The 8,595-nt window shown below is 39.3% G+C and overlaps 1 long non-coding RNA gene across 1 annotated transcript; it reads right to left on the reverse strand.

Annotated features, from left to right (window-relative positions):
• Positions 1-4,693: 4,693 nt before the first annotated feature.
• Positions 4,694-7,543, reverse strand: LOC123046292 (uncharacterized). Its single transcript, XR_006422112.1, has 2 exons — positions 5,906-7,543; positions 4,694-5,460 (listed from the first exon to the last, which is right to left on the reverse strand). It is a non-coding gene; the product is annotated as an uncharacterized lncRNA (long non-coding RNA).
• Positions 7,544-8,595: the final 1,052 nt, after the last annotated feature.

Below are 8,595 nucleotides of genomic sequence, written 5' to 3' on the forward strand. Positions count from 1 at the left end.
GTTCTAGTATTATGTTTACGATGCAATCTTAATTAGTATATTCTTTATATGAGGTATTTTGGAAATGTCGGCTTAACTTTGATATTTTTGTTGTCTAATAAATTGAAAACATTTTTATACTCCTTTTTAGCCTTTTTTTCAGGTCGCAGCTGGTGTCACTGCAAATGGGCCGGCACAGCTGAGTCGTCCTGTGCGAACCACCGGCTCTTTGCCGCAACGAACGGCAAATAGGAGGTCCCAGGATATTATTGCCTCACCCGCGTGTCATTTAGCAGATGGGCTGCAAAATGTTTCAGTTTGGCCCAACTTTTTTATTTTCGGGCAGATTCATTTTTTTTATAATTCATAACTTTCAAACCCTAACTCCAAATCTAACATGTTATATATGAAAATCTCAAAAACAAAACATGTTATATATGAAAATCCCTCAAAAAAGTGTTTAGATTTTAAATATTCTATTATATTATCCATTTCTAACATTTTGTTTATGATGCAATCTTAATTAATATCTTCTTTATATGTGCTATTTTGGAATCTCTGCTACTAATGCCGGTAGGCAAGGGTATTGCTGCCTCGCCTGAGCGTCATTTAGCAGATGGGCTCCAAAATGTTTCAGTTTTGGGCCAGCTTTTCTATTTTCGGGCAGATTCAAATGTTTTTTTAATAGTTCATAACTTTCAAACCCTAACTCCAAATCTAACATGTCATATATGAAAATCCTTCAAAAAATATTTAGATTTTAAATATGCTATTATATTATCCAGTTCTAGTATTATGTTTACGATGCAATCTTAATTAGTATATTCTTTATATGAGGTATTTTGGAAATGTCGGCTTAACTTTGATATTTTTGTTGTCTAATAAATTGAAAACATCTTGAGTACACTAAAAAATATCCAACCTTTTTGCACAACACCACTTATCATATTGTTTGTCGTGTGGCATCGTCAAAGATTCAAGGGATTCAGCAATGTTGGCAGGTGTGAGTATGAGGGGCGAATACTTTTTTTTCCGTTGCAACACATGGGCTTGTTTTGCTAGTAACATATAAAAAATGTGCGTGTTATTTAGAAAAATGTTGTAACACTTAACAAATGTTTGTACATTTTTTTAGAAATGGTCATGAAATTTTTGATAACAAATCAACTGTGTATTGCAAAATGTTAACTATGTATTAACACATGTTAAATGTGCATGTTTTACAAATGTTAAACATGTATTCAGATAAATGTTCAACATGTGTTTGGAAAATATTAAACATGTATTGAAAAATGTTCAACTTGTATCGAAAAAATGTTCAATGTGTACTTAAAAAAACTGGACATGTATTTTGAAAAATGGAGAAAAATAAATAAAGAAAAACAAAATGGCAGACCTATCTTGTTTTATTCCACGTACGTGGTGAGAATTCTGTTTCTGGATTGATTTTTCTGTACGTGAGCGCTAAGGACTAATTTTTTTAGGACGTGTGAGCTTATGCACATATTGTGGTCTGCTTTGGGCTCGCCTTAGTGGGCCAGCCCAATATAGCGTTTTTGCGAAGGTTCTAGGACACTGGTACAGTTTTAGAACCTTTTGTGCAATGTTTTTCTTTATATTTGTTTATTGATTTTCTACGTTCTTTCTCTTTTATGTGTGTTTTATATGTTGCCATTGGTATTTTTGCCCCTTCACTGACGTGTTGTCAACAAGTTTAGCATTGATTACAAACTGTCCATTCAAGAGAAGTGGCTCTTCATGTCAAAAACCAAGGAAAATTAAAATAGTCCCTTTCGAAAAAGAGAAAAACAATAAAAAAGATATGTTGTGTAATCTCAAATGCCTCTGTGAGCGCCATTTAATTAGATCTTTAAACTCAAGAGCAACTCCCAGATTTGAACAAATGCTACTATTTCTATACTTTTTGAAACATGAGTGCTTTTGTTGGGTCAAATGGCAGAAAGTAGCAAGTCGAAGATGTTGTCGTGATGGCTTTTGTTCATTACATGGTCGGCTCATTTTGTTCATGTGAAAGTTGATGTCCATTTGGTGATTGTAGACTGTGTCTCTTCTATAATATTTTGCAGCAGTCGGCTGATTGAATATTTGGTCTCTTAGGAACTTGACCGTCATACTTTGTATTACTCCACGTCTAGTATGTCGACTTATGTATTTCCTTCATGGTTGTAGCTAACTTGAGTGAAGATAACTAATGTATCTTCTATATAAATGTTAAATTAATTGATGAGGAGATAACCATTTATATACCTGTGGTCATCAATGGAGAAATCTTATCTTATCTTATACTATTTACTAATTAGAGGCACCTTTCAAGCGATCATTTTAATCCACGTCATCAAGATTAATATAACCCTTAGATTTTACATTTAATGGTCAAAATCTGTTAGAAGGACGTGCATTCATAAAAAAACACTTACGTACCCAAGGGATCAAACCAACACGTACAAAAAGTAGGAGTCATGTGAAAAAACACTTCTCACCACGTACATACAAATAAAATTAAGCTCACACGTATCCTAAAAAATGAGTCCTTAGCACTCACATTAGTTTCCAGAAAAAAATATGTGCATAAGCTCACACGTCCTAAAAAAATTAGTCCTTAGCGCTCACGTACAGAAAAATCAATCCAGAAACAGAATTCTCACCACGTACGTGGAATAAAACCCCATAAAAAACGTATGTGAAATAAAAGATTAAGAAAAAGGAAAAAAATACCAACATGAATCTCCATGTAAAATCAACGATATACGACTTAGATGTGTAATACTTATGGTACATCTAGATGTGTCTTACCAAAATTGTAAAACAGGAAACCGACATGGCCAAAACAAAAAGGAGTCCTCAACACCCACATTTGTTCCCAGAAAAAAAAAATTACGCGGTCTCCTTGCAAAAGGAAACAGGACACGTGCAACTAAAAAAATCAGAAACTTAGAACCCATGAAAATAAAAACCACTTGCGATTCCACTTAGTCTAAGGAGTCCTGAAGCCTCAGCTAAAAAAAATGAGCGTATACCTGATTGTAAAATACTAGCAAACATGCACGTGCGTTGCAACGATAGATACAAAAATTACACGTTGGTCAATTAAATATGACTCAATACCCGACATATCAACGTCCTCTATTTTAACACAGTGGCTCATCATTTTGCCACTTATCTTTCTTCCGACTCCCGCTGATGATGGACGTGATGTCCATGTGATCGCAATGGTAAATTCCAAGGCAACGAGCTTGCCACCGCATGACACACTTGTCACTTTGTAGCGCAAGAAAATGTTTAAAACTTTAAAATATATCTCATCTACCACGAATTACTCCCAACGCCTCGACATATAAAGTCTTTCCAAAAACTAATCTAAACCTAGACATAAAACACTGTTGAAACAACGAAAAGTTGTTTGAATTAACAAACATTTTTTTAAAATTTGGGCATTTTCTTAAATTCATAAACATTTGTTTTGTTTAGACGAACATTTATTGAACACATGAATAGTTTTTTGAATTCCTGAACATTTTTTGAATCGATGATTTTTCAAATTAGGGTAAAAAATTGAAATTCGCATTTTTTAAGTATTTTCTAAAATTTCATGGATACTTTTTTAGATTCATGAATATGTTTTGAATACATGATCATTTTTTCAAACATCAAGAACATGAATCTATTTCCCGACAATTGTTTTCCAAATTGTGATTTTTTTTATAATTTGCCAACATTTTTGTAAAATCACCAACAATTTTTTAAACCACGAAAATTTTATTATTTTTTGAACATTTTTAAAATGCTTAGACATTTTAAGATTTCTGAACATTGTTTCCAAAATTCTCAACTTTTTAAAATTTGTAAATCTCGAATTATTTATAGAATTAATTAAAAAACAGAAATAAGAAAAAATGACAAAAAACGAAATAAAAAACAGGGGCACCCCGCCCCGCGGGCCGACCCATGAACACGTAAGGGGGGGGGGGTGAGGTGGGTGATAAAAAGGAGTGGGGAAAACAGTTGAAGCAAGATCGATCCCCGGTCTTCTGAGTGAGAGATATAGGTTGTAGCCACTACGCCACCATGCGTGTGTGATATGTAGTGGGTATCATACTATAAAAGAACCTACCACGACGGTGACTTAAGAAAAAATGAATCGTTTTCTTCACTTTTGGATGGCATAGCGGGTAATATATAGCAACTTTGAGGATAAGTTTTTAGACGGACGATCAGAAGCAATACTTGGTTTATTATTATTATAATATATATATATATATATATATATATTATATATATATATATACTAGGACAACACTCGTGCGTTGCAACGGGGCATGCCTATTCTGTGCAACACCAATCAGTTACAAATAAGAAGTAATTTTGACAACATGACTTATCTCCAAAATAAAATAAAATGCAGTAGTCATAATAGTCCTGCGGTGATGGATAAATGAGGAAACTGACTTTGATTTCCTGCCATAATCGACTTACACTGGCTCCAGATCGACATACAAGGCCCTTGAAACGTGTTGAATGCATCCGTTGCAACCCGGCCCAACACAGCTATCACTACGAAAGGATGACACAACTTAGGATTGGGCAACATAAAGCTGGACTTTATCGTTGTTACAAACCAAGACACTTGTTAGTATGAAATCCAGAGAATATTGTTTTAGAAAAGTAAAAATAACTGGGTGCCTATCAATTCATAAAAGTACCCAGATGCCTACTAAAATTAAACTGGATCAACAAATCATCTAGCAAAAATCCCTGAACGTTACACCTTTTCATCATTCGCCAATTCAATTATGAAAAAACAAATCATCAATCAATGATATGAAATAGTGGCAGTATGCTGCATTTGGGCTATAGTTTCTGCAGCTGATGGAGCAAGTGCAAAAGATACCCAACACTTCACACGGCGAGGCACATCTTATTCCCTATTTTAGCTTTTGGACCAAGACCACACGGAGAGACCCGTCGTCCATGGCAAGAACTGTCTTGGCAAGGATTGAAAAGATTCAAGGCCCTACAATGACGATGGATCCCAGTGCTAGCTAAATATGTCTTCTAATTTACTGAATGCCTGAATGCAATGCCCTAATCACGGAGCGGCGACTTTTGAATGTGATGCACTAATCTCACGACTCCTCATGTGGAGGCGGCAGATTAGCGTGCCAGGCCGCCACCGACGTCCGAGCTCTATGCAAACTTGTGGGATCCTGGGGGAGTGAGCGCCCAGGATAGTACGGCACCTATGCATACACACACACCAGTACAAGAAGTTCTCCGAAACGTCGCAGAACAGCGGATCAAGCCGCCGTGTCGACCGCCGAGCCCTCCTTCCACGCTGCCGCAGATCAGTCGGTCGTCCCGTCATCGTTGACCGAGCTCTCCATTAGTGCCACTGTAGAGCAGCCTGCCACATCACCGCGCCAAGCTCTCCATCCGACCCACCACATAACTTTGCCTTGTACTCTAAGAATATAATAGTTAGCAAATCAATTGGTTGTCAAGAAATAAACAAGCGACTGTCTTCTGTATATTACTGTCAGTTGTTCAATGAAGATGGCTGTGCATTGTGGAATTACTCCACTCAAAATACTGGAATGCCCAAACTGAAGACCTAGACACCTAACAACTATTTTATAAAGAACCCCACATAGTTCTTTTATAGAGAACTTCGCAAACCTCGACTAATCTATATCATGCATGGAAAGTATCAATCATATATATCTTCAGAATCCCCATACACATCAAGAAGCATTATATCCCTTTTCTTATTGTTAAATCATTCTTATTTCCTCCTTGAACCAAACTCGCCATGCCTATATGCTTCGAGCCAAGGGAATATTGTACTATGCAGAGGAGAAGATTAACACTCCATATTGAGAGAACAAATCAAGTTTAGTATAGGTGGTACCAGTGCCATGTTTGAGATCATGTCGTCGCTGCTGAACCTTGTACTATGTCATCTAGCAGAACACGTAATTCCTTTGCCTCGTATATATTTCCCTTGATGCATGGATGGAGCTGAACATGCCCTGAACTCTGCTCTCCTTTCCTGTTTTGACTTCAATAAACTTGAGTACATAGTATTCACACTACTACTACTGTACAACATATAATTGATATTTTACTGTGTGAAAAGAAATTAAGTCAAGACCCTGAAGAATGCTACAAAAATATCTAAATGTCCACAGCGATGTTCTTAAATTCTGGACAAAGCTTGTAACCCAGATGTAGATTTCAAGCTGGAAGTTTTATGCACAATCCTTCATATGTTTGGCAAGAAAAATAATATCAATGAGCTTCTAGCTTCTGCACCAACGAATATATACCAGAATCTAGCCTTTTGTAGCCAACCAAACCTAGAAAACAAAGTTTAGAGGGGGTGGGAGGGGGAATAGTCTGTCCACTTGCTCTGTAACATTAGGAGCCATGATACGCCAGTTTTCTGCTCAACTATTCGAAGTATAACATTAGGAGCCATGATACGCCATGAGGTAAGGGTTCCTGCTTCCAAAATATAATTTTCTTTGCAAATTCAGATGACCATTATAAGAATAATTAATACATGGCATGGCCATAAATTATATCCGGAACAAAATTTGTTGAAGCAAGAACTTGAGCAACTATTTCCAACTGTGTGGGTTACCTCTGATCTCTGTGGGGATGAGAAGGTCCTCAGTGAAGGACGAAGCGGCCACAGTGGATCCATGACCTGAGATGGCATCCTGTAGATGCCAAACCATAGAATACAGAGCATGTTTGCCAAAAGATCGCAGCACCTCCGATAGCTCAATTTGGTCGGATGAAGGTAAACAACAATTAAAACTAAAAAGGCGCAGCAAAGATAAACGGAAAAAGGTGCATGGAGGTGCTGTGTCTAGGCAAAAAAAAGGTCAACACCTAACTGTAACTTCTTCATACAATTAAAGAAAACCCGCAGATATACATTTGTCAATCAATAGGAGTCGGCGTACCCATGTGTCTTGAGACTCCACATGATGTAAATTAATTAGCAAACCATTATTCTAGTAACCTGATTCACTCCCACCATCATAACATGCTTTGAATCATATGGAAGGAGATTTAGTCTCATGATGTATTCATGTGAGAGTTTACCTTAAGGATCTGTGACTGAAACTGGCTCGGACAAACACACAAACACCTTGTGTGCAAAAAATAACTGAGAACATACACAAACACATGCTCGTCCAAATTTGAGGTGGAGGGGGTGCAGAGGGGACGGCCAGGTCGCCGGCAAGTGCAACGACGCCCAGCTCGCGGTGGCTCTGGTCGAGCGGCGAGCGCAAGCCCTCCTGGGCGGCGCACAACAAGGAGCTCGGGCGCGCGGGAGAGAGGAGGAGCTCGGGCACGCGGACGCGGGGCAGAGGGGGAGCTAAGGTGGAACGGTGGTGCAGGGTGCTGCCATTACCGGCGTCGTCCGGCGGCCGGCGGTCACCGGATCGAGCGCCGCGCGGGCCGCGGGCCTCCTGGCGGCTGGGATCAGGAGGCGAGGGAGAGAGGAGAGCCCGTGCAGCCGCGCTCGTGTCTGTTCACCTTTTTCATGTACAACCCCAGATGAAACGGTTTTTCACTTTAAAATAGGGATTGCGGGTTGATTTCTTAGAAACAAAGGGACTTTGATGCAAAATTACTAACGTACGACCAGAAGCAGTATCTTCTTTATTAGTAGGGAAAGAGGTAAAGAATAATTACATCTCATCGTACAAAGGAAGCCGTAACCATGATAAAATAAAGGTGGGTGCTATGCGCCATCCGGATGTAGCCAGCCAAAATACAGTCGCCTCGTCAGCCGCTAGATGCACACAATCTGAATCGTCCATACGTACTGCTCACTCGTCGGCCGCCGGGAACGCTTGACACCACCGGCTGTCATCATAGCAGCGCAACATGACAACATCCCAGCGGCGCCGTCTAGCATCGGCTTCCAACATGACGGGTATGGCAGTTATACGTCCCCGTCGTATCTACTTTTCCTAACGCTTTTGTTCTTGTTTTGAACTCTAATTTGCATTATTTAAATGAAACTAATCAGGACTGACGTTGTTTTCAGCAGAACTACCATGGTGTTGTTTTTGTGCAAAAATAAAAGTTCTCGGAATAAACTTTTTGGAGAATTATTTTGGAATCAATAAAAAATACTAGAACCAAGACCCACTAGAGGGGGGCCCCAACTGCCCACTAGGCACCAGGGCACGCCACCCCCTCTGACGCGCCCTGGTAGGTAGTGGGGCGCATGAGGCTCCACTGACCCTAATCCCGACGCTATAAAATCCTATTTTTGGAGAAAAAAATATGAGAGGAAGTTTCATCGCGTTTTACACTACGGAGCTGCCGTCACCTCATGTTCTTCATCGGGAGGCCACATCTGGAGTCCGTTCGGGGCTCCGGAGAGGGGGATCTTCCATCCTCGTCATCATCAACCATCCTCCATCACCAATTCCATGATGCTCACCACCGTGAGTGAGTAATTTCTTTTTAGGGTCGCTGGTCGGTGAGAGGTTGGATAAGATTAATCATGTAATTGAGTTAGTTTTGTGAGGGCTTGATCCCTAGTATCCAGTATGTTCTAAGATTGATGTT

Source organism: Triticum aestivum, chromosome 2B (genome assembly GCF_018294505.1).
Source record: "Triticum aestivum cultivar Chinese Spring chromosome 2B, IWGSC CS RefSeq v2.1, whole genome shotgun sequence".
Classification (NCBI taxonomy): domain Eukaryota; kingdom Viridiplantae; phylum Streptophyta; class Magnoliopsida; order Poales; family Poaceae; genus Triticum; species Triticum aestivum.